The sequence below is a fragment of the Chiroxiphia lanceolata genome, chromosome 2 (assembly GCF_009829145.1).
Source record: "Chiroxiphia lanceolata isolate bChiLan1 chromosome 2, bChiLan1.pri, whole genome shotgun sequence".
Lineage (NCBI taxonomy): Eukaryota > Metazoa > Chordata > Aves > Passeriformes > Pipridae > Chiroxiphia > Chiroxiphia lanceolata.
Genome location: NC_045638.1, coordinates 41,898,438 through 41,925,910, shown reverse-complemented (window position 1 = coordinate 41,925,910; position 27,473 = coordinate 41,898,438). Strand labels below are relative to the sequence as shown.

Below are 27,473 nucleotides of genomic sequence, written 5' to 3'. Positions count from 1 at the left end.
AACATGTCTTTTGACCTTGTGTGCTAAGATGGTATTGTCAAAATCCTTATTTAAAGGAATACAATCATTAACACAATTAATCATACATTTTAAAGTATGTAAGGTTACCCATGCTGGGGCTTTGCATGTTTTTCAGTGAGAAGCTTTTTATCATGTGTCAATTATTAATGAAATTTGTTAGTTATTACATATTACCGGTAATAGGCAAAACCCTTCCCCAACCAAAATTTGGAATGCACTTGACTGTTTTAATGCTTGATTTGTTGTCCAGTATGTATTGTATCCTTTTGTATTTGGTAAGATCTCTTTGCTTGTGAGCATCCTTTTTTGTTACTTCCTCTTTACTGTGGCTATTTATTCCTGCCTTTTTGTTATCCCCAAAAGTTAAGACCTAGAGAACTTCTATCATGCTGATTTTCTTTTGTGTGGTTCAATACTTTATCTTCAGTAGGAACTAAGTACCTGACGGTGTTTCTGTAAAAGTTTCAAAAGACTGTTGCTTGTGCGTATTATTAGATAAAAGGAGAACTGAGCACATGATAAGTTACCTTTTAAGATCGTGTATTCCAAAGAGAATCAGGTCACTTAAAACTGATGTCAGGCAAACCAGTTTTTTTTGATTATTTTTTTTTCTTTCTAAGAAGAGTTTCTGCATAGATGTTCTTTGTAAAATGCTACCTCTTTTCCTTTCACTCTTCCTTTTTTTCCCTGACTTCTCACACAATTACTGTGCTGCCGTTGCTATTGTTAGGAAGAATTGGTAGGTCTGTGGGTAGAATTAAAGTTGGTTTTATTTTTAAAGGAGGTGGTGATGTAAGCAACAGTTTATCTCCAAGCACAAGTTAAATTGGTTTTATGACCTCAATAACATCTTCACATATAAAAATGACTCCAAATTCAATACATTAATTGATGTGGAAAGAGTCCTGGAAGTCTTGTGCTTTTTTTTAGATGGGTTGAGTTGATCTGACTTGGGATGGAGATTATTTAGTCCAAAAGCTTATTGATTTGTTATTCATCATTCCACTTTTAGGCCATCTAAGTATATTCCATGTGTAGGTCTTTACCATGTTGTCTATTACACGCTGTTGTTTAAAACAGATTATAACCAAATGGTTGTAGAATACAAGCAATGTCATATAGTGCACATGGACTAAAAGTAAATACAGAAATAATTATGAGAATTCTACTAAAATTACTAGCTACTGTATATGACTAATGCTGTGACAAATACCTGCAATAGTATTATGGGCTCAGTTGAGTAGCTGCTATCTATATGCACAGGTTTTATTGACAGGGACCATAGTGCTCTAAAGCATCTCTTGGAGTGTTCTTGGCCAGTTTGAACATCATATCCAGAGAAAGGTAACAGAACTGGTGAAGGAACTATAGAGAGTATGACTAGAGTCATATGAGGAGCAGCTGAGGGAGCTGAGGATGTTTAATCTAAAGAAGAGGAGGCTCAGGGGTGACCTTATCACTCCTTACGTCTACCTGAAAGGAGGTTGTATCCAGGTGAGAGGTTGACCTCTTCTTCCAGACAGCTAGTGACAGGACAAGAAGAAAGGGCCTTAAACTGTGCCCAGGGAGGTTTAGGTTGAACATCAGGAGGAATTTCTTCACTGAAAGTATGGTTAAGCATTGGAATGAGCTGCTCAGGGAGGTGGTGAAGTCACTGTCCCTGGAAGTGTTCAAGAAGTTACGGGACTCGATGATGTTGGAGGTCTTTTCCAACCTCAATGATTCCATGATTCTGTCTTGCTATAATGATGTGGTCTGCTCTACGTGACGAACAGTATCCCCTGAATTAGCAAGTGTAGTGAGTTAAAGGAGACAATACAGGAAAGTCCTCAAATTAATTTTTGTATATTGAAACCTCACTTTTGAAGCTGAAACTACAAAGTTGAGAAGGACACAGTGACCTGCATCTGTCACTTGTGTTGCGCTGCATAAAGGTCAGTTGTGCAGTTTTATTAAGGGTTTCTTATTCTGATAATGCAACTGGACTTGTCTGTCTCACACTGGCCTTTCTAAGCCACCAGTGTGCTTGTAGCAAGTGTGAGTAGAGTCCCTCCCAAATCTTCGTTTGCAAAGCCTAGCCATGATGATTCTGATAAACAGATTCTCTTTCCCTCAGTTATTTCCATGTTTTTTTATGAAGAACTTGATATATGTGAATAACAGATTATCTTTAACACTGAATATATTTAACACAGAGTTGATTTTTAAAGGAGGTGATCATGTGTGTCAGCACTATTTTCAAACAAATTACATTAATTTAATTTGTGAAGTACTTGACATGAAACTGATGCTGGAAGACAACCTTTTGTAAACTGTTACCTAAATCACAATAACAGAACACACTCAGTACATTGGCCCACTTTTCAGGGATCTGCTAAAAATTCCTGTGTTACCTCTGGGTTAGTGCGTGCAGGTTTGTTCTTTGTGCTTGACCGCTATCCCTTGTGCCAACCTATACACATACATACTTACTCTGTGCATAGGCACAGCAGTGTCCACCCACCCACCTACACACTTGCCTCTGCTTGAAATGTGAATAGCCCATAAACTTGGTGTGTGCCAGCTAGCTAGCAGTCTCATGAGACTCTCTTCCTGCTTTTTTCCCCTCAAAGACTTTGAACAGGCCTAAACCGCAGCAGATGAGCCCTGTTTCGTGGTGTACTTTGGCCTGTGGCCGTCAGTGCTTGCATGTGTTATAAGTTCTCTGGCAATCACTCTTTGGGTGCTGGGGACTCCTAAAGGGGCAGCTGAAGTGGCTCCAGTCAATTCTTATCCCCCTTTCCGTTGTACCAGGAGGGCTTTTTGCATCTTAACATTAGTACTGATGCTGATCCCAGCCTTGAAGAAATAATTCATACACTGCTGTATGGGTCTGAGTAACTGTGAAGATAAAGGGCATGTCTTGACATCATAGGTGTCCTCTGTGGCCTTATGGGCTGGTAGTGTAAGCTTCGACACTTGGTATGTTCCATCATTCCCAGGACCTGTCATGTGTCATGATCCTTGCTTAGAAACTAGAGACAGCAGCTATTGCAGAGGAGAGGTTAAGTTTCTTCTCTGTTGAGTCAAAGAGCAAGGTGATGCCTCTGCTAATAGGGAATGGTGGATGCAATTGCATCTCTGTCCAGTGCCTGCTGTGTCACTGGCAGCAGCTAAAAGAATGGTTGAGTGTGATGTACCTGATTCTCCCTTGGGAATTCAGCACTTAGCAAAGTTTCTTTAGCCTGCCTTCAGAATATGTGAAGGCTCTAAATCTGTTCAAGCTGTCTTGTGACAGGTATTCTTGGACTGATTTTCTAAGCAAAAAAATATAATCTCCAGGACTGGGTATATATGCTGCTATCCAGAAGTGTTTATGTGCCATCAAAACTCATCCTAAGGTGTTACGAGGCCTTGTCTAAGTAGTAGTCCTGAGTGCCAAAAAAACCTGGTAAAAGATCAAGCAGCTAAAAATGAAGACGTTTGCCAAACATGATCTCAATACACGTTAATATGCAAATCATTAAGACACTCAAAAGCTGTCTTTTGACTAGTTGTGTATATTTGTATATCTGTGTGTATAGTAATTTGAGTACACAACTTCTACCTGCTAATCAAATATTGGAGTGTGCTCAGTCTGTGAACAGTTAAATGGTTATGTAGATATGCTCATACACAACACTGACTTGAGTATGTTAAGAATACGTACAGAAGTCCCTATTGCATAGCTGTGAGAAGACCAAATACTGCTTAAAAATAAAATACTCTTATCTGTCCCAGGAATTTGTTAAATTCTAACTTCCCTCAATGTCAAAGGAAATACTCGTTGTTGCCATCGTTGCAATATTAAAGGTAATTACTTTCTGTATATTTTTCTTGAGGTTTATTTCTGAAGGTATTCTATAAAAATTACTGGAGTTTCTCAGCTATTGCCATGGAACTCAACAGTTAACCTACAGATCTTGGGACAGTGAACAGCCTATATTCTTCAACAGCTTCACTGTATGGCTTAATTTTTTAGCATATTTTCAATATGTTTTTCTTCATAGCAATGACGATTTTGTTCTTTCTTCTACTCTTAGGTGCCATGCAGGGAGTCTGAGATACAATTCAAATTCTATTCCTCTTGTTTTTGTATTGCAGAGAAACTATTAACCTCTTCAAAAAAATATGGGAATAATATCTGTTACAGATATTGTTCTGCTCTGTAGGCAGATTTTGGTTCATGTTCCTGAAAGAATTGTTTTGATTCAGAAGTTGTTCTTGATGAAAAGCTTTATTTAAAATAGCAATATCTATATCTCCCCAAAAGATAATTCTGAACTCTTTTCAGTTTTTCTCTCATCTTGTAAGACATGTATTATATTAACTTTTCACAGTTTAAACTTTGGTTAACCTATTATGGTAGATTGCAAAGCAACCACTTTGTCTCCACTTTAATAACATTCCCCCTCCTGCCCCAAGAGAAACTTTGAATATTCTGTTTCTGTGGAACGAGTTCTCTTTCTGTTTGATGAAAAATAAGAATAATATAAATTACTGTTTTGTTTTATTCCCCCCCCCCCCCTTCAAGAAGCCTTAATAAGGATCTTGTTTTTATTGTTCTTGCGCAGAAATATATGGAAGTGTTGCCACTGTTGCCAGGTTATCAGCATACAGTGATAAATGAAATTCAGAGCTTGGGAAGGAGGGTATAGTAAGATTAAGTGCAAACAAAAAAAATGCTTCATGTCATTTGGGATACATAATACAATCATATCTTGCTGCCCCTTGCTCACCTCTTCTCTTTGCCTCTAGCTGCCTTTACTCTATTGGACTTTCATTTAACTGCCTTACTTTGTTAATGTAAAATGTATGAAGGTTCTAAAATATTGCATTCCCTGGTATTATGTCTATGCTGCATATGTTAAGAAAAAGGTGTAAATTTGGGACACTGCACATATATTACTGCTTTGATTCTTCCCTGCATACGCTGGAAGTTAAGGCCAAAGAAATATAGTTAAAGTGTTGCTTTGCATATTAAGAACCGAGGTTAGTTTTTTGATGGCTTCTGAAGTTGATCACACAGCTCAGTTATGTAATAGGAACTCTTTATAAAGACTTACGTGTAATATACAGATTTTTATGGGAATCTGGGATGATATAAATAATCACCAGTAGGTCTGTCTTCTGAATTAGTCATATATGAAAGCCAAGTTTTCTTTGTGTCTTTGTTGGACACAAACCTTTTTTTATCTTATTCTGAATATGGTGAATGTAGTTTTGAAGGTTAGAACAAAATTAGAGGATCTTGCATTGCCAAAGTGTCTGAAGATGGTCATTACCCCAATGCTTTCTACTTGAAATATACCAGTAAAATATACAAATGGTTGCACTGACTTAATCTAAAGTCTCGTGTTGGCAGTAGGATAGTGACTTTTTGTTGTTGCTGGACAAAGATCCCAGAATACTCTCCTAGTCTCTTGTGGTTGGAGATTTTTTTTTGTTGTGTGTTGTTTGGTTTGTTTTTTTTTTTTAAATAACTTGGAGAAGTTTTAGTCCAAAAAACCCACATCCAGTTGTTTTGTAAACATATGAAACTTCTCTGTTGTAAGTACTTGAGCAAGAGTAAAAAATAGTGAGGAGTACCCTCTATGAATTTGACACATATTAGCTTCATTTCCTTGGTTCTAAATTGGAAGGTGCGCCGAACAGTTGTTCTGTCTGCATTTTCATGCTATTCATTATCTTATAAATTACTGTCATATCTCAGTTACCTCATCTTCTGGACTGAGGAGTCCAGGTGTCTTAATGGTTCCCCATATTAATCTGTTCCATGTGTTTCAAGGCGCTTGCTGTCCTTCTCAGTAACTTTCCCCTTTACATCCTTCTTGTGATAAGAGGAATCAGAAGTGCCCAGAGTATTGCAGATGTGATTGTTCCATGAATTTATACCAGGGCACGATGTTCTCTGCTCTTGCTGCTGGATAGTTAGATTGTCTATAGATAGCAGAGTACAGTACAGTGAATCTGAGCAGATTCCAACAAATACTGCTGGGCAGTGTGTTTCCAGAGTAACTACTGCCCTTGTCTTTACTTTGGTTTTGTGGCCTTCATAAAGTGATCTATCCAAGCACCTAGTTACTCTTACACTGTAGCAGTCTTGTGTCTTTAAGAGGTTTTTGTGAAGAACACTGAAAGATGCTTTTTTTGTTAATAGTGCCTGATGAGATTTACTTTTCTTTCATGTGGAACCTCCTTTTAAGGTTTGTCCATCATGATGCTACTTTACAAAAGCTTTGATAAGTCTTTCACAATATGTTCTGTTTGTCTGTGTAGTCAGAAATACTGTTTTTCAGAATAGTTCATCTTATGGGTACATTCACATCAATGTAAAAGGTTAGAGGAATGGTCTTTGCTATCAAAAGTATGTTTTACATTAGTGTAATCACATTTGTGTAGCTTATATCACTAGAGATGATTTCTAGAACTAGTCTGACAGCATATAAACAGTGAAATGGCAAGTCTTCAGTGAAGTTCTGAGGGTCACTGAAGAAAAAGGATCTTTAATACTGTAAATGCTAAAACTCAGTTGTCTTTGGATTTATGCCCTTCACTTTCCAAAGAGGTCTTCCTCCTCTTCACTCTTGAGTTTCTTTTCTAGCATCCCTGTTTGATGTCATTTGGTGTGGCTTCTCTAAGCCGTGCACACAAGACCTCACCACGCCACCCAAAAATTTTGTAGATTGGACAGGAAAGATCATTTAGTTCAACCCCTTTCCTGAAGCAGGGCTGTCTAGATCAGGTTGTCCAGTAAAGTTTTGAATGTATACAATGTTTATATACTCAAATATACATATGCACATGATATATACTGAAATGCGCAGACATGCAGGCTGTTTTTATTTCAATTATTGTGTCAAAACTCTTTTGGCTTCACCTATGAGCATTATGTAGGTTTTTCTTTCGTAGAGATTGTAGTTTTTGTAGAATCCACAGGAACTTAATTATCTTTGAATGTCCAAACTCTTTATCAAATTTAGTTGAAATTTGCCAACAAGTTTAGAATTTAAATGTGACAAGTTAACAGATGAGGGACTGCCTAAGCCTCATTTCCTTGGAGGCTGAGACAGTCCAGGTTAAAAATGTCTCTATTTTTGGGTTCTTTTAGCATTGCCAGACTAATGTAGCATGAAGCTGTTCAACTGTGCTGGGAAATTAAGGATTGGAGTCCACTGTTTAATGTGTATTGTGTGAGTGTTGCCATTCCTTTCCAGTGATGAAAGCAGTGTATGTAAAGACTGTCCTGGAAATTGTTAAAATAAACCTTTATTAAGCGATAATGATAATATTAACAGACAGTATATTTTCTAAATCTCATTGCTGATGCAGGAATTCTTTTCCACTGTCAAAGAAGTCTCTGTATTTAGATTAAATGTGTTGGGCTCCTTTGTCACTTGTGAATCTTATTTTTCTGTTTTAGCCCTGTAGGAACTCAGTGAAGTCAGTGAGAGTGTTTCCTATCAGATTCAATTTCCTGAGAATCCATCTGTTACATCTCAGAGGAGAACATAAGAGGTAGAAGTAACTTCCTAGCAAGTACATCAACGTCAGCTCAATAGAACAGCAACTCCACAAGGGTTTGTGTCTTAAACAGTAAATGAAGTTGTTAGGTACAGCAAGAAGATTAATGTTGTGACTACTAATCATCTTGTCCTTAGCTTCTCTTAACTCTTAATTAAAAAAGCCCCAAATCTTCCTGTAATTCAGGCAGCTTCAAAGAAAACTTTGTAAAGCCAGGGATTTCGTGAGGTGTCTGGGTATGTTTAAGCAAAAAGTGGCAATCTGTGAAATAGTACAAATAGCAGTTGTGGTAGACTGTGTCATGATAGGAAAACTTTTCCGGAGGATTAGAAAAACTTTTATATGTGCAGCAAATAATAGCATAGTGTGCATGTAAAGTGTCATTCCAATGACGGACAGCTTCTGAAAATTCTTTCATGATTGAAAAACGTGGTTTAAGGTTTGGTTCCTGAGCACTGCTTGGGTGGGGGAGGATGTTTTCCTCATCTTAAAAGTGAAATAGGAGGAGCAGCTCTGCAGTGGGTAATGTCACTGAACATGTGTCCAGGCTAAAACTTCTGGTAAGAAAACCCTGCATTGCCTGCTGTGGTGAGCTTTTAGATTGCTTTCTGTGAGTGAACTTCACATGACTTTCATAGCATTGATTAATTTTGAAACATTTTTCAATATGACTAGCTTTGAAAGATGACTGTTTATGGGGGAAAAAACCAAGTAAAGGCAGTTAGATATGTATCTGTCAGAAATGTACAGTACAAGAGAAGTTGCATTTAAAAATTCCCGATTTCAGAAGTAAAAGTGTGTTTACTGTTGGACTCGAAGCCAGACTATGAAGTGCTGTGTTGCCATGTTATGGAGAAGTACAGGTCTGTTACAGTACTGCACCCTTTTGTTTCTCCTCTCTCCCATTTTTGTCTTTCTCTTCTTCCTCTTCCTCATACCCTGCTGCCTATGCCAGGTGAGTGCAAGTGGGATGAGGTATTAAATTGGTAATTTGAAATGTATGTAATGATAGGAATGCAGCATGGATGGAATTAGGTGATAAACTTCTTTCTGCTTTGTAACAATATTTTCAACTAGTGATGGCCAATTAGAGATAGTATTCGACAATTAATGGGAAAAACAAATGAGATGTGTAGTAATTACATGGTAGTTTAAGTTGTGCCTTGAATTAAGTTTAAAAAGGTATTTCAGGTACCAGACAGAGTCTAGGTATTGCTCAGTGGAATAGGTAAATCTGTGTTAAGCTTTCACACCCAGAAGTCTCCTAGCAGCAAAGGCTTCTTGAAATCTGCCTTTAGCATCTCTACTTTATTCTTCATTGTGCAAGTGGTTTGGATATGTTCATCCTGGAAGAAACACTGTTCTTACTGAACGAAAAATGAGAATTGAGTAGAACAAATTCACACTTGGATTACATGAGTTTTATCCACAAGGACATTTCATCCTGGTTTTCAGACATGGTGAAGTAGAGGTCAGAGGCTTGCTCTCTATCTGTCAGCTGACTTGTCAAATGCATCTTCCTCTTCCTAAAATAATTTCTGAAGCTATTGGCCAGTTGTCAGATTAGAAAATAAAATAAGGTTCCCAGAGGTGCTAGATTTCCTATTCTGTGATTACTGAAACTAGACACTGAAACAGTACTTTCTCCCTGTTGAGAGGGGAACCTCTCCCTATTTCTAACCTCTCCCCTCCTCTATCTTGTTTGGTATTCTGTCAGCCAGCTGGCTGGCCATCGTACAACTGCTAGACCCCTTATAGAATGTGTCAGTCTATACTGTCCAGTGGGGAATATCATAGGCTTCCTGACAAGTGTGCTTACATTCTAAATGGATGGCTCGTAATGTGAATTGCGTAGAAAACATTGTGTTTTCTGATAGAACACATCTTTTCCTGTAATATGCAACAGTGTAGTTATTTCAGGTAAGATTTTTTTAAGAGGACTGATGGTATACTTAAAGCACGGGATACTGAATAGATGTCTTTTAATTAGTTACATATATATAAAAAATAATGTTCCATTACTAATACAGAATATATTAGCTGTTTTGTAACATAAACAATAAAGTCTGTTAGGAGTGAGGCAAATGCTTTCTGTGGAGAATTATGTATAGGAAAAATACTATCCCAAAAGCAGTTGATTAACTCTTCATAATTTTACATCCTTTAATATGTTGCATTTTGACTGTTCAGCACTGAAGATAGATTCTGTTACTATGTCCCCAAATGCTTTTTTTTTTCTTTTTGAACTAAAGCTATATCCCACATCATGTTTCTGTAGGTAGCAAACCCTACAAAAGCAATACCCTGTGTCATGTTTTGTAGATTTGCTTTGGATTTTTTTTTCTTATTACATTTTCAGGTTTTCAGAGGTTCTGCAACCTACTTTTTCCTGTTTGCATTTCTGAGGCAATGTTGTTCTGTTCCAGATTTTGTTAATAAAATAGGTTCACAGTTACACACATAGAGGACAAAGCATTGTAGTATTTAATCACATCAGCAAACATTGATATGGTATTCAATAGATACAAAATTAAGAGAGTAAAATAAACATTGGGGTATTGAGTAAGAATATCAACTCCCATCCTTTAGATTCCTTACTGGGGTGATTTCCTTGCCTCTCTTTGCTTAGGGGACAGTAATAGCAATGGGCTTCACAGCTGTTGCCAACAATTATTAAAATAATTGAAATTGTATCAGCTTGCTCCAATAATGAATGTAGTTCTGCTTTATCTTTGTGAAGGATTATTGTACATTATACTGAAAAAGAATTGTTTGAGATCCTAGAATTATCTGCTACCTCCTTTTAAACTGCATGATAGAATCTGTGAAGATGTTCTGTTTATTCTTGCAAACATGATATTACTGCTACTCTTGCGGTTTTTTGGGGTTTTTTTAGCAATTGGATTATCTATGGTGCTTGAAGTATTTTTGTTATATTTCATAATATCTTTTCTCATAGGGCATGTATGTAATGTTAAGATATATTCAGTGGGTATCTTTTACTCATTTAACAAAGTTTGACTTAAACCTTAATAAAAATTTGTCTTCAGATTAAGCATTACATGTCATATATAATATGCTTTAATTTGCATTTAGTAATTACAACTCTGCCTAGAAAGAGAAGGTTGATTTGATTAATCACACTTAAAGATTACAGTAAATGAAAAATGAAAATGGTTTGACTTGATTTCTGACATAATTGCTTCATTTGGATTGGCGTCACCTTCCACCATTTGGTGAGAAAGGGGGACTGATTTAATGTAAAAGAATTGTGAAAGTGATTAACCAGTGCTGAGGTTGATAACATTTAAATAAAGCTTTATATGAAGATCAGTGGAAAGAGGAGAAAAAACTCACTTTAACACTACTGTAGTGCATGCTTTTTTAAATCTTAACCCCTGTGTTACTACTGTAATCTGGCAATAAGCTTCTCCCTATTATTATGCACTGTGAACATAAGAAAAATAAAATAAATGATGTTGGGAAGAAGAGGAAAGGGAAAAGTAATTTTTTGCTTAAATCATTTTAACATTTTAGAACAGCTGTTTTGTGTTGATCTGTAACAATTTCTTTCTTCTTAATGGTTCCTGAATAAAATTAGATTTGTCCAACTGTGGCATTTGTGGGGCAGAGTCCTAGCCTGAATTCTTTATTCCCTTTAGAGCTCTTTGGCAACATCTGTCCCCTCAGCTTCTGTGTTCTTTTCTTCCCTTGGCACTTGAAAATTCCTTGATCCTCACAGCTGTACACTTAACCTCTTGCCTGCCAAGTGAGAGTGCTCTTTTCTGATACTAACTGAGTAACACTGCTAATTGTGTTGAAATATTATCTCCTAATTTCATCTTGCCTTAAAAGATTGCAGCATTCTGTTTTGGAATTAATAAAAGAATTGCACTCCAAATGTCTGTAAGCTTCTTAGATGTTTTGATTATGTAGGCTCTTCTGTATCCTTGTTTACAAAAAGGGACCCTTCTTATGCTTATATGTCAACTTGTTTTGTTACTTAAACCCAAATTCTTCCTCATTGTTGTATGTATTCCCACGATTGAAGAGCACTGGTCTTGCACTGCAGGCAGACAGCTTTGGAATGAACCCTTTGATCATGACCTGCCAGTAAAAACCCATTTGTCAGAGTCCTGGCTTCCCAGGTATGCAAAATCCACACTGCAAGTACTTTTGAGTAATGCATCTTGCTACTTATGCTTCCTTCTTAGTAATAAAAACCTCACCGGTGTTAATTCTGTTCTAATGCACTTCTGGTTGCATCTGCTGTTTTCTGCATCTAACAACCGCCTTCAGTTTTTAAACTGAGAGGTGGTAACTTTTTAGTTTTAGCCTTAATACGAACTTTCTGAACTGTATTGCATTTTGTAGGTCTCCTGTATGTTGTGAACATCATCTGTTATCTTTTCTCTGTTTTCCAACTTTACTTATTTCAGTAGTAATTTTCATGTGTAGGGAGTATCAGTGCTGGAGCCGCTCTCTTGTAATAACTTTTGGAACAGCTGCAGAGTCAGCTGGTGGTTGCAGAGTTGGATATGAATACATCCTGGGAGCTTCTTTTGAGGCCAGTGCCTTGTGGCCTTAGGGTCAGCTGAACTTCTGTTGCTTTGGGGGGAGAAATTCCTGATATTATTCTGTTTCAGACTGTTACTTTGTAGGGAAGAGATTGAATCCTGAGTGGGTGTTTTTTTTTTCTTGTTCCTGTCATGAGGTCACCCTTTGTTTCCAAATCATCAAATTCGGCTGCCCAGCAAAGAAAATTTCACACTTTGTGGCCCCTGCTTAACCACCCATGGCCTTTGTCAGGCAAGCTGTCAACTTTGGATGACAGATAAGAAAGTATGTGAACCCATTAAAGATGTTCTTTTTTGGCTTGGGCATAGGTGTGTTAATATGCTGTGTGCTGCCCTTTATGGCATAATCGTGGCAGGTATTCACTAAAAACTGCAGCAGATCTAATGATGATGGTCTCCCTCATTGATGGTCTCCCTCATCTACGTGTGCATTCACAAAGTGGACATTCTTCTCATCTGTATCAAAGCAAGACAGATTTTGCCAGAAGCTGTAGCTGTCCTATCTTGTATATTTTTGTTGAGACTAATTAATTATAATAATGGAGGCATTTCAATATGGCTATCACAAAACCCAAATCTAGAAGTCAAGATGCTGCTCCGAATTTTACACTCGATCCAGCATTTATAGCCTTGACAAAGATGTAAGTGAACTTGAGAGGGGGGACAAGATTAAAAAAGAATCTCTGGCAGTAGAAATTCCTTCTCATGAAGGGAGAAAGAGACATAGGCCACAGGACACTTGTTTCAGTTTTACCACTTTGACATCATCAGTACCCATGGTCCAATAGATCTTTCTCAACGTGCTTGACCTTGCAGACACAAGGTCTGAGTGCTTCTAAAGAGGAAATTTTGCCATCCAATGGATGTATTGTCAACTTCATTTTCAATGAAAAAGTGATTGATTTATGTCCTGTCTCTGCAAAAGATTTAAATTGTTCATTATTGGATAGTTTAGGCATGCTATATATATTTCAAATCTTGTCAACCAGTATTTTGGGGGACGATTGAAGTGGTGGAGTGTAACAATATCTCAGTTCCTAGTAATAACTAGGAGCTTTGTAGTGCATGATAGCTGTCAGCAGAGACAGTGATATATGGTATACGTTGTTAACAAATGTGGTTTCTGGATATCTGTAATGGTTTACCTTGCTCCCCCAAAAAATCTGTGCACGGGTATCTTTGAGGATGTGGGAGGAGACTTGTCTCCTGAGTGTTGAAAGAAAGCCTTTTAAGTCCAGTTTGATGAAGTAGTTTGTAATAATGGTATGTCTATTAAAAAAATAACAAACCAAAACACCCAAACCCCACCTCCCAAAACAAACTCCAACAACCAAACAACAAAAATACCCACCAAACCAAATCAAACCCAAATAATAATTAAAAAACCAAAACAAACAACCACAAACAGGCTTTACAAAAGTGATTATCCCAAAATGGTCATCACCTATGTCATATTTAAAGAAAAAAATGCTAGTAGTTGCTCAAACTTACGAAAACAAAAGATCTGAACAAGAGGTGTGGGAGCAGAACTTAAATAGAATATAGAGTGGGACATGCAAAGAAGAAAGGGAATCTCAATGTACTGGACTTGGCTTCGAGCAAACAAGATCATGTTGTCACATTTCTGTGATTGTGCAGTTGTATGTGAAGGGATATGAAACATGAACAACAATAAACAAGTAAACAAAGACTTCTGTACAGTTTTTTAGCTTTTATGACCTCTTCTTGTAGCTCTTCTGAAGAGTGGGTAGTCTGTTGTCAGAACTGTTGTGTGGAGTGTGCTGCCAGCGGCGGAGTAGAGATGTTGATTAGAAGGTTCTAATTGGTTGCTGTCAATTATAGGTGTTGTATAAGCCAGTGAGAATAGATGTTATGTTTGCTTCTGGCATTTCAGTGTCTTTGTGAAAAAAATAAAAAAAAAAGGCACTATAAAGAAGAGCTATTAGCTAATTCGCAACAGCATATAGCACAAAGAGAAAATGTTTTATTAAACTATGAAGAATTATAAGTTTTACATTCATGCCTGAGGTGTTTGTGGCTGTGATGGGGCTATCATAAGAAAGTGGAACCACTGCCACCAGAACCCTCAGCTGTTTTTAAAGAGATTGTTAATTTTCTTTCATAACAGTTTTCATCTCTTTATTTGCATTATTCTCTCTGCTGCTTTGTAAGTGCTGAAGAATTAAGTAGAAACTTCAAAAGTTGATTGCAATATCCTTTGTCCTGTTGATATGCTGCTTTATTTTCCAGATACAATCTAAAGAAATGTATAATGGAATTATATTAATCACTGAATTGAAAATAAGGTGAAGTTTTGCTATACCAGTCAAATTCAATTTTAGGTAGCTTTCACATTTGGTTAGAATGACTGGGCTAGATAATTAAGTTTATAAGTAGCATAAATAGAGATGTAATTAATGTTAAATGTGAAGGCCATGTCAGTTGGCAATAAAATGCCATGTCCAACTTCCTTGAAAAGATTATCTTGCAGTGTCTTTGAAATTTAAATGTTACTTGCAATGTCATGTTAGTCAGTTTGTGCTGGGAGGTTTGCAACTCCTGGAACAATTATAGTATGCTCTGTTCCTCACATTCTAACTTTGTGAACAAGGCACATCAGAAGTCACTCTTATGCATCATCAATAGCATAAACTGCTGCGCAGACTCAATACTAAAGTCTTCAGCCTTTGTATTTTGCCTGGCTTTTTTTAGTTCCCTTTAATTAGTTTATATTGAAATGGTGCATGAAAAGAATTTCATACAGGTTCTGGGAGGCAGTTATAAGTACAAGTGTCTATAGTTGGTTATTAAAAAAGATAAATAGTAGTTGTGGTAAAAATTGGTCTTTTGTCAAGCATTTTTTAATTTAAAAACTTTGTAGCCTTACTGTATTCCTGAATAATCAATCGTCATCTCATGGGAACCTGATTTAGTGGGAATTTCATACTAAGATACTTCAGTTTTATATTTTGGTGAAATGAACAAACCCAAATGTTTTGAAACATTTGGAACATGGGAAACATTGGGATTTTTTTCCTAATATTGGTGTCGTTTTTACTATTGTGAATTTGTCTCCAAACTACTTAAAGAGAAATGCATCATCCTTATTTATACTTACTGTTACATAAAGATGTGAGCTAATTAATTCCTACCTAGTTACTAGGTGATTATTTAAAAGGATGCCCCTAGTTAGCTTGCTATAGGAATTATGTGCTTGCTTGTACAATAAAAATAAAAAAAAAATACCGGTGTTAGCAGTGAAAAGTGTTGAACCTGTAAATATTCTTGCGAGCAAACACTACCTGTTTATCCTTGCCATAGTGACTGATGGGTAGCAGATATCAATCCCTCAAAAAAAAAGTTTCCATCGCTACTGAATTTAAACAAGTTATTTGCACTTGTAAGTGGTAGAACATGCATGAAAATGTTTGGGGGGTGAGGGGAGGTTTTCACTTAAAATTATTGAAATTTGGATTGTATCTGTGAATAACTCGAACATCTAAATTCAACCTGCAGCCCTGTATAATGACCCTATATTTTGTCGTTCCTGATTTGAATAATACACAGAAGGTAACCTACTGTACTGAAGTCTTTCAGCTATATAGATCCTACGGTTTTCATTGACATAGAGGTCTCAGGTATGTCACAAGTTTCAACACACATGTGAACAAAATAGTTTGCAGTAAAATAGACTTTCTTGATATTCAAGGAATCCTGTGGAAATTCCCTCTTACTCACTTCTCCCCCACAAGAATCAGCAAGTAACATAGCGGTGCTAATAAAAAGGGACACAGCTTTATAAATTGGGTAATAGAATATGTTAGAATGTGAAAACTGTTAATTTTTGTCATCAGAAACCTCGAGACTGAACATTTTAACGACTGTGGGGGACAAAAATAAAGAGCTAGTTCACCATTATGCTTTGAATATAGGTTACCCAACTGTCTCATTTACTTAATTGCATGTATTTGTTGGCCCTTCTTTGTAGTCAGATATTTTGAAAAATAGTTTACACATTAAACAGGAACTATATGAAATATCTGCTTTTGGGTTGAGCAAACTTAATATGTTAATCTTGGCTTAATTTAATTTGCTCTAATGTTAGTGGTGAATTTTTAAATGGTTCATTTGGTGCTTAATTATTGTTAAAGGGATTTAGTGTACTTTCAGAATACTCATATTGTTGTCAAGTGCAAAACCCTTTCATCTGGGTACATTTCTTGCCTTTCCACTATACAGGAGATGAGAAACAGTAGGAGAGGAATCCTGGTGATTTGATTGCTCAGAGACAATAAAGGTTTCTTCAAAAAGGCTTTTAATGTCATGATACATTTTATTTCCTGTGATGTAGTGTGAGAGGCATAGTCACTGTTCATGAGTGCCTCAAGCTGTGGTACTTTACTGACCTCTTGGGAGGCTGTAGGAGATGCTGAACCAATGTCAAAGAAGGAGCTCAGAGGAGGTCAGATGTTCACACAAAACTCACAAGTTTTTTTTATCATTTGCACTTATCTGTTTATAACAAGAATATATGCATTTTTCTTTATGGAAAAGCTTTCCAGTTCTAAACGAGTTCAGTGGGTTTTAGGCAGCCTAGCTTATGAAATCCTTATTTGCTTGTAGAGCAGATACTGTGCAGAAGGTGTATGCTGCCCATGTTACAATGGTAAAAGCATGTAAAGTAATGTGTTAACGTGGTAAAATACTGTGGAGAGTGATACACATGTAGAATTACACAGTTGATCTGAAATCACATTTGCCATGCTTCTTTGAGAGCCTCACCTTCAGTGTTCCCATTAATCCATTTTTCCGGGGACTTGTTTTGAACATAGATTACTCAAGGGTTCAAATAGTTGTTGTGGGGGAGAAAGGGAATGAATGGCTTATCCTCAGTAAATGCTTTTTGGCCTGTGCTTACAAATATTAACCTTTCACAGTTTTGTTTACTTTTTAAACATTTAGTATGTAGGAGCCTAGGACAGTGTAAATTGTTATAAGTTGCACTAAGACTTAGAGAGGTGGGGGACATAAATAATTGACTAAAAAATTTATACAGCTGCATCTGCAAAAATGATTCTGAGAATTCCTTTATCCCATCTGAAGCCAACATGTCTGTTCTTCCATCCCGCATTTTCTGTCCTTACTCAGGGTCATCTAGTGTGTCAGAGTGATACACGTGGTAAAATTGAAATACCATCTCCACAGTGAACCTCAGAACATTTTATACTTGTTTGTATCTAGGAAAACTATCAGTTCATTTGGTGGCTCTCAGTTGGAAATGCAGTGCCTCCAGGTGTAAACAGTAAGGTCATTGTGGGGAGTTACTTCTTGTCGAGTGAAGATGAGATTTGAATGCAAACAGTAGGAGATAAGTTTGTATTTTCTACTGAAATTACCTTCAGGTTACGCAGTGACAGGACTACAAATTGAAGAGCAGCAAACCTGTCCAGCAGTGCGCTCCTGCAATGTGAGGGTAGCATACCTCATTAGTAAGACTTGTTCCTGAGTGGTAGTGGAATGAATTCAGCTCTCACTGTGTTTCATGGTGTGTTTTAAGTCATATATCTGTGTAATATGCTTCAGTCTTGTGACCTGACTGAGAGCATTAGCACTCAGAGTTGTACACTAGGAGCAGCTACATTACATCTCCAGTGCGCCCAGCTGGGAGTCATCACTGGAAGTTCTTATCAATAACTTACCTTCCAGGTAAGTAAGTCCTCAGCACTGTGTCCAGTGTTGCCTTTCTGTTGATGCCTCCTTTTTCTTGTCTTCTTCTGAAAACATGGCTAAAATCTCTTTTGTTTGGAAAAGAAATTAAAGCAAAACCTGCCTCTTCAACACTTTTTTTTTTTAACTTGGTATGCTGCTAGTTCCTATCTGGAAGATTAATATGTCTGTATTTATTTTCTTAAGATGGCCCTTGCAATTAATTCATAGATCCTTACTGTTCTCAGTGAGAAATAGTTATCTTTTCCAATTTAGATCAGGTATGGCCAGTAGGCAGTATTTACTCTTCGTTCTTCTTACTTCAGGGTCTCATAAGTTTTCTGATGTAAACAAGTCACTTGTATGTCTCTTATATAATCATTTGTGCATCTCTTGTATGATTTTATGTAACCACCATTAAAAAAAAAAAATTAGCCTATTTTCCCCCCGCCAGTAGCTTAGAGTTTGGAATGAGTAATATTTCAAACTGTATATAAGTTTTTTGACTTAATTCTAGTGGATGTTGCTGGTGTATAGTCTTCTAAAAATCAGTAGGCAAAGCTAGTGATCACAATACCTCTGTAAGGGCCATTTCAATTTCTTTATCCCTCCCTATCCACCTCTCCAGAACCTTCTTGCTTCATCATTCAAAACTGAGTCAACACTAATAGTTGCTTTAGTCTTCTAATATTTTGTCCCAAAAATACTTCTTCAGTAAAATTCTTTAGGCAGACACATGCCTGGTTGGGCAAAATGTCAACTGTTGTCAGCCAGTGACCCATTTAAGCTTGTTTCAGTGTGTAACCATACGTGGGTACATGTTATTCCTGTCTTATGGAGGGGTAATCCCAGATGTGAGAGAGGAAATCAGAACAGGAACTTTTAGTTAATTTCTTCTTTTTATTTGTGCTTTTCTCATTGGTTTTTTTCCTGTAAACCTGTCAAGAATGCTAAGCTTCTGGCTGTTGTTTGAGCTGACCTTCTCTACATCTCTTAAATACTGCTGCAGGCTCCTACATGCTTGGTCTTCACTGGTTCATCTCACATAACTAATGCAACAGGTTGCATCCACAGTTCATAGTGTTTCAAGACCAAAACGTTGGTTAATTTAGTTTCTTTTGTATTAGATTAGAAAGAGAATCTCCTCCAGTTTTATCCTGATGAAATGCTGATATTATAGACCATTATTATTTCAGCTGTGGTAAATCTCTGCATATGAGCAATTTTTTCCCTTTGTGAAAATTAGAATAAGCGATGGATACACAAATCAGCAGTGCTGGATCTTCAAATGTCCCACAGTGACTGTTTCTTCTCTCTTCAAATTTGATGGCGGTGGGGTATGTAAACATTAAGATTTTTGAGCTGAATTAAACAAGATACAGGTTAATAGGCTGCTTTTTTTGCTAGTCCTCTGCATAGTTGAGTAGAAACTATAATTATTAAAATACTCCAATTCTTGAAGTATTGTTAGCAGGTGCCTTATTGCTGCTGCAAGTCACGTTTATCTCTGCTGTTGTACTGTTAAAGTCAATTCTGTTGTTATGGGGCATGGAGTTGGTCTCTAGAGCATTCCTGAGACCTAAATATATTCCAGGCTTTAGGGTTGAAGTGTTTTTTCTGCAGTGACAAAGAAAAAACTACTGACAGTTTTATTTTCTAGTCTGTACCCCTTCTAGTTATTCCTGTCTATTTGTTTGCTCCTTTCTGTGGCCTCTGTCCTTTCTGAAGCAGCAGTGCAAAAAAATTGGAGAACGGAGAGATTTTGAGCAAAGTGGTTTCATGTTGATTCATTACACTTGAATGAGAATGAAATGGGGGGAGGACAAAAGGGATCAACTCTCCTGCTTTTGGGACTCCAACTACTTTTAACTTCTGTCTGTGTGCCACCACTATATGCTGTGCAGACATATGTTGATAGCTGGTTAGGAATAAATCTTCATAACAGCTCTTGCACAATTTCATTATGCCTGTAATGGATATCAGTGAATTGTTCCTTGTGTCTTTCTCATAAAGATAGTTTTACTTACCATCACCTTGTTTTCTCTGTACGTACCACACAGGCAATGTCCTTTTGTGATGTCTCTGTTTAGGAACTGGGCTCATGGGTGAATCTGTCCCTACTTGACTCTCTCACTAATTATCTAGAGAGAAATAATGAAGACATGTTTAATGTTTGATTTCATAGTCTCCCCCGAACTGTATAATATAATTTATCAGGGACAGTACTCTGCATGCATGCCTCAAATTACCAACACCAGGGTCAGCTCAAACAGTCTTTATCCCATGAGGTTTAGTTTGTAAGATAATGATGCTAAGGGTGGAAGCTGAAGTATGAGGTGTGTGCCTGAGCTTTTAGTCAGTCCTGAAGGTGAGTGGAGGCAAACAGGTAATGTTGAACAGTGGTTCTGGGAGGCCTTGCTGAGACTGGTAGATCTGGGGATTGGCATCGCCAACGGTGGCATCAGGATATTCTCATGGGGTCTCATTGAGAAGCTGGAGCCAGTGTCTGCATTCAAAACCTGTGAGCGTCCAGAAGAGCTCAGAAACATACCAGCATTTAGCTGTTTGTCACTGTGGAAGTTCAGGATGGCAAACACAGCTCCATCTAGGTTGGCTGTACTCTGCTCCACAGGCAGGGCAAGCTACTATTTGTTGATACGATAGAAATCAGTCCAGCCGAAAGCCTGAATTGGCTGTGGTGTAATCAAGCAGAATTTGAATTACAGGAAGCAATGGAGCCACAGTGGTGTCAGCAGATTCAGGTGCTGAACGTCAGCCTGGGGTCACGTCTGGGTTGGCTGCTCAGTCTTCAGACTTGTGAATACCCCCTGAGATAGATTAACGTTACATCAATTGGCTTAATAAATTAGCTCATTCCACCTAGTTGCTGTGTAGGTGTAAACCCCCTTACCTACCAAAAATTACATACCAATTACATGCCAAAAATGGTATGCAATTAGCCCAGATCATGATGACTTGCAGAAGAATTACACCCCTTCTTTCCCCCATATATACTTCATTCTTCTGGTTTTGGTGCTTCCCCCCCACCCCCTCCCCACCCCACCTCATTTCTAAAGTACTTGTTGTAAGATAAAACGCTGTAGAACAAAAGCACAAATATGCATTAATATTTTTAAAATATAAAATGCTTTTAAAAATGGTCATTATGGTCATTATTCACAAATATTATATGTAGGAGTGCTGATGAACCAAAGGACTGCTTTACACTACCTCTAAATATGTTGAAATTCCACTAAACAAATGAGGGAAAGTATAAAAATGCCAATTCTCTTTGCACAGGTAATTGTAACATAATCAAGATGTGAAAATAGTGTTATTGATTATTTAGTAAGGGAAAGCAGCTTGTACTGCAGCATTTCCCTGATGACCCCTACTGGTTTGTGTTATTTTCTTTTCTTTTCAGAGTGTTGTTTCTATATTCCACTTACAGTGTGAAAACAATGTATATGAAAGCACATAATAATCAGACTGACTGTAACCTGGATGAGACTGGATTCCTTGAGAGTGGGAGGCGTGCCCATTCCTGATAGATCAGAATGGAGATCAAACAACATGGAAAAGATTTTATGTAAAAATTAAAGAAGGGTCTAAATCACATTATTTATTTTTACATAGGCTTCAGTGGTGCATCATGACAATGGGTTCATTTAGAAAACTGAGTAACAAATTTTGGTATATAAAGCTATTAAATTAGTCTTTTGCTTTGGATAGCTATATTTAATGGGAATATTACTGAGTATCGGGTGTTTTCAAAGCCCTTGTTGAGAAGACCAAAGAGTCTAACTCTCCTATCCTCATGGGAGGAAGCAGCAGCAGGTGTTGGCAGAGGATATCCCATGGGAAGAAATAGGTGCTGGTTAAAGGCCTGTTGCTTTATGCTGAAGATAAGACACAACAAAGTGTTTTGTTTTAAGTTTCTCTTTATACTTATGGTGTGTTTTATTTATGGGATATTATGGAGAGCTGAGTAAGATGGAGCAGAGGGATTTTAGTTTTGACTGCCTTGAGAAACAGAGAAGGAAGAAGTTGAGCTTTGCCCTTACTACTGTACCAATCATAGGTAACCCATGGAGGACACTGCTGAAACCGCTCACATCTTCATTTAATTATCTCATAAGTGTCACTTGTATTTCTTGTGTGCCTTAAAGTAGTTTACTTTAGGGTTTTAAAGTTCGTTAACTTTCCTTAGCATATATTTTTACCACCTGTTTAAGTTACAAGCTTTCTACCTTAGAGGTACTGCTCTCAAGCAGCAAGTTTGCCTTTTCAGTGTAGGGTTTGACTGACTTTTCTGTTCTATACTTTTCTCAATCTATGTGTGGCTTCCTGCTTCCTTATTTCAGAGACAAAATCATAATTTCTCTTCTGAGTGTCAGTGGGAGACGTGAACATCTACTTAATGTATGAGAATATACTGAAACAGGGAGAAGGGCCTTGAGTAAGTTACTTCATTAGACCTTAATGTGTTATTAGGCTACTTTCACAACCTATAAGCCCACTATTCTGTGACATTAGTAGCCTGTAGTTGTGATATCAAAACACGTGACATTTCCACTATTACAGCAGCAATAAAAGACCTGTCAGACAGTTGGAAGTTGGCACAATTTCTACAAGTACTGCTCTTCTTGGAATAAATGCTGGAGACTATTAAACATTGCTGATGCTTCAACACCATTATGGGGAACAATACGAAGAGAACTTCAACAGTGGTGTTACCTGCCATCAGAATAACAGGACTGGATAAAATATGGTTATCTACAAGGAGATACAAAGGCAGAACTGGCTTTTAGGAATAGGTAAGGTAGTTGTCCAAAATGGACATATGGGCAAAATGGCCATGATTTTGCTACCTGTATTGCTTGGGAAGAAGCCTCGGTCAGTTGGCTTGCTGTAGCTGCCATGGAGGGAAGGGTAAGCTGAGGGATGCACTTTTGTTTCTGCAAGGCAGCATAATTGTTACTCAGGGAGTTGCTCACCCTTGGCTCTACAGAGAAATTAGCAATCATCATGTGGGGACAGTAGGGAGAGGAAGGGGTTCAGGTTTACATTGATCTCAATTTAGGATATCACTTCAGCAAGACCAGTAATAAAGCCATGATATTAATATGTAATTTTTGGACCTATTTATGTAACAGTTTGCTGCCTTTGGTATGACAGGCCTGTGTAATTGGCTTTCAGTTAATTTAGATTTCAGAAAAATATGTTGACAAATGTAATTTTTCCTATATCGAGTAGAGGGTGCTATAACAACAGAAGGATCTTTGCCTGGAAGAAACCAAAAACTAGAATAATTATAATCAGATAGAATATTGCTTTGGAAACCCCCCATTTTTTCAAAAGCCTATATTATTTTAAAAAAACCAGTCTGGATTAAAAATTTCGAGTAGATCTAATTTTTGTATTGTAGTAAGACTGAAAACTTGGAGCAACAAGAATTTTGTCCACCTTTACATTGTGCAGGTAATGCTGACACCGCTTCACACGTTATGTCAGCAGACGTGGTCCATTAGAGCTGGTTCATTGGTCCGATGCACAAGTGGGCTGGTACCGGTAGAGCCTGGTTTCATCAAGCACCTTCAGCTGGCATTTCCACTGACATGAACATGCTTGGATTCTTCTGAGATGGTTTCTCACCAAAGAATCAGATGCACCATTTTGGTTGTTAAAGCCTTAGTGTCCATACCAAGTTCAGAGACTGCATGAAAATACCTCTAATTTGGTTATCTATCCAGTAATTTAGATATTTATCCATGAACATGCTATTCTAGTCCAAGGAGATAAAATTACTAGTGAATACGCTGAGCAGTCATAGGTGTCTGTCACAGGAGAGCCAAATTGCTCCTTTAGAGTTCTGTGACTGTAGCAATTAGATGTTGACTGAGTAGAAGAGCAGTGCAGATCCTTATGTTTAAATATCTCTGTCTGGAGCTGAATCATACTTACTCTGGTACAGAGAGTAGCTAATTTATAAAGGAAGAATATTACTACTCTGCTCAAACTTCTAAAGTATTCATTTTAAATGAAATCAGTATTTGTTCTGCTCATCCGTTCTCGCTTTTTAACCAACTTCCTTTTACTGAGCAGTCTGAAATACATGTCATGGTGGGAAAGAAAAGGCTTTTGGAAGAACTTTAAAAGGAAACAAACAAAGGAACAAGAAATAAGGAACAAGGCAAAAAGGAAACAAGAAAATTCTGAACAAAACCCAGAATGCAAGTACTGGACCAAGAAGGTTGTGGTCACAACCAAGAGCTAGTTGAAGTATCTAGCTGGCACTGGCTGCCCATGTTCTTGAAAGTGAAGAGAAAGCCAGCTTCAGTGTTGAATATGAAAAGAAAAAAATTATGAAGCTGATGGACTCAACTGATGTACCCATTCTGAGCACCCTGGTTTTTTAACTTCCTGTACTAAAATGTGTGTCAAAGCATAGAGAAGGAGGGCTTTTTCTCTAGCACTTGGGATTGATTTTCATTGATAAATTTGGTGCTTTTGGTCTCTCCTCTGGCCCTATGAGTGTCTGTTCCTTTTTCAGAGGAACAGTATCCACACAGTCCTCCACTTTGATTTTGTGTCCTCCAATACCCTGTAAAAGTGATTGATAGTTCAGCCCCATATGTTTGTGCCTTCTTTACTTAAGTATAGATCACCTTTTTTTTTCATAGGAAAAGTTAGATTTTTTTTTTTTATTCTGTGCTATGCACAAAGCACAAGCTCTTAGGCTTTATTGTGAAATTAACTCTCAAATTCCTTGCCAGATGTAGTCCTTAATGTTCAAAGAAGCTTTGACCAAGAGTACAAACTGTTCATATCTGTTTTATCCAAATGCAGCTAAAACCTTTTACTGTTTTCTTTAATCATTTTATTCTTTGATCAGTGGCACAGGAAGTTGTGAAAATTTCTATGTGTCCAGGTGTTCTGTGCTTAGATTGTGAGGCAACGAGGGATTTTGACAGGTTTGGTTAGGCATTTAAAGCTTGGAGTGAGCATCAAACCAAACCCTTGAGAGTCTGTCTTCCTCCCTAAACATCTGCAATGTGCGATTTCCATTGTCTTTTAGAGTACAATGAAGAGCAAGGGAAAACAGATATTTAGCATTTGAGGTATGCAAAGATGATTTGTTTCATGTGGATCGCAGTGTAAGATTTTGAGATGGATGACATGTACTTTTCTGATGCAAGATCCTCTGCTACCTTAAATTTTCGTAGCTTCATTGATGTTGATAGAAGCAGAGCAACGTAGACGTACGGAGCATTTGCCTGGATTTGGTTTGTAAATTTGCCAGAGATACTAAGGAGAGATTGTGCAAAAGAAAGTTCTGTTCTGCACATTTCTGCTTAAATCTGTATTTGTCTGTACATATTGGGATCCAGCTACCCCGGTGACAGGACTAAACAGTTGTTTGGAGCGTGTCTTATGGAGATTATGGGTACTGGTGGGGTAGTAGAAAACAGCCCATGAGAGAGACCGCTGTGCGCCCAGGTTTTGCCCATTTTGGAGTGGGCTTTTCTGAGCAGGTCCTGGAAACAACTGAAGCCACTCAAAGAGAGTTGAGCAGTATGTGTAGATGGTTTCATGAATGGAGGCATGGGCTGAAGGGGACTCAGTGGTAGACAAAATGAAATTATAGGGTCTGAACTAAACAGAAAGACCTAGGAATTCCCTTTATCTGTCTGTCTATCTATCTGTCTATCTATCTAATCTCAATATTGCTGTTTGAAAGGGAGAAAGAGAGATGAGGCCAGACAGATTACACAAAGCACTTGGAGCTCTGAGTTGTAAGCACTGTGTCGGATCACCATCAGTCTGAGACTTAGTGGCAGGGAGGATTAGTCCTATATCTCTGTTTTGGTAAAGGACAGCTTTATCTAAGGAGGTTTCAAATGCCTTCTGGAAAGTGTTACAGATATTTCTTCTGTCTCCTGATGAATGTACAAAGTTAATGACTCTTTCTGTAACTTATAAAGTTTGTCATGACAACTGTGGCTTCTGTCACTCCAAAATCTGTGTCCCAAGCTAGTTTCTTAGCTGTAAGGGCTTGTTTTATGATTCTTAGGATCTACCTTCCAGCTCTAGAACAGCAACAACCTCACACCTTCATGACACCCAGTTCTAGGCTTTGCCTTCAGGTCATGTTATCCTGCCGTCAGGAAATAGATGAGGTGCTTTCAGTGCGGACCTTTCCTATTTCCAAGATCAACCTGATCTTCCTTGCAGATACTGTAAGGGCTGTTTAGTGCTTGCAGAGACATGCTGTTCTTGCCTTCCCAGGCTGACTGTGACAGCTTTTCTGTTGAGGAACTTGTCCTTCAAGAATATTGACTGCATTAAAGCTCAGGACACTTTGAAGCACATTACTGCAGTTTTCAATGGATTCAGTTTTACATCAATTGACATAGTGGTGCGAGATCCCTTGTTTTCTCTCAATGGATTTAAATTCTAGAGTGTAATAATGCATATTCAATATACTTCATTTTGGTACATCTTATAGACTTGCCAAATGTGTCAGCAGATTGTCTTGGGAACTTTTCTCCTGGATCAAAATTAGGAAAGGAGTCTTTCTGGTCATTGTCATCCTTACAAAAAGACTGAGATATTTTTGTCTCTTTTCCCTTGTCCTCTGTCCCCATATCACTGGGAGCAATCTCTGTCTGTGTCTATCTTAAGTCCCTTCCTGATGTTGTGCCCAACTCTTGGAATTTTTTTTGTCCTGAGTCACAAAATTCAGCTGTCTCTGCTTTTCCTCAAGCTTCTTTCTGTGGGTCTAGGGGCTTGGACGTGCTTCTAACACATGCTGTGTGTGGAAGGCAGTCCTACTTGCCCAGGATCAAGCCCTTCAGATCACCTTTCAGTGAATATGGAATAACTAAGAAACCAAATGTTTAGCAGTGTCCTTTCAGCAGGTATTCAGTGAGATAGCAGCCTTGTCCAAGACTCTGTAGAACCAGCTAAGCTGGAGTTACCTCTGATAATGAGAGTGTACTTCATGGGAGGTCAGGGTGTATCAAAGACTTTATTAAAAAAGGACTGTATGTACAAAACAGCTCTTTCTTATAATCCTAGCCATTTGTAATGGAAACTAGTTCCAGTCACCCTGTGAAGTGTGTTAATGTACTGAGGAGTGTTGTTCCACTTGAATAAGTTTTCTTAGTCGCTGTTTCACCAAAGGGCTTTGAAATTTATATCCCAGTCTGAGAGTTTGAACGTGTCATGCCTGAATTCACCTGTAGAGAAGATGTGCACACAAACAAGACGGCAAGGGACAATGGAAATTAAAGTTGATTCAGTACCTGTTACAGGCTTAGTGAAAGTCCTGGTAGCCCCCTGATGAGAGGGGATCAAGGGGAAAAATGACATCTTGCTTTTGCTATATTTGTAGAGCAAAAGGAAGAGCCTGATACATAACTTCACATGTTATCGATTCTGTAAAGACAACCTTCCCTCACAAGTGTCTGCAGTCTCTTGACCTACGGTATGGCCACATACATAGAGAATGCCTCCTAAGATATATGGTGTGCTGAATATCTTCCTTTACTGTTCCCTGGTTTCATTGGCTGTGTAAGGGCTTACAAACTGCAGTTTGCTGCACTTTTTAGTTAACTTACTCAG

General features: G+C 37.8%; 1 protein-coding gene and 1 long non-coding RNA gene across 2 annotated transcripts in view; both read left to right on the top strand.

The window, feature by feature from the left end:
• HS6ST3 (heparan sulfate 6-O-sulfotransferase 3) overlaps positions 1 to 27,473 on the top strand; it is a 288,327-nt gene that overhangs the window by 53,957 nt on the left and 206,897 nt on the right.
• On the top strand, positions 2,993 to 8,446 carry LOC116783094. Its single transcript, XR_004355463.1, has 3 exons — positions 2,993 to 3,098; positions 7,463 to 7,557; positions 8,351 to 8,446. It is a non-coding gene; the product is annotated as an uncharacterized LOC116783094 (long non-coding RNA).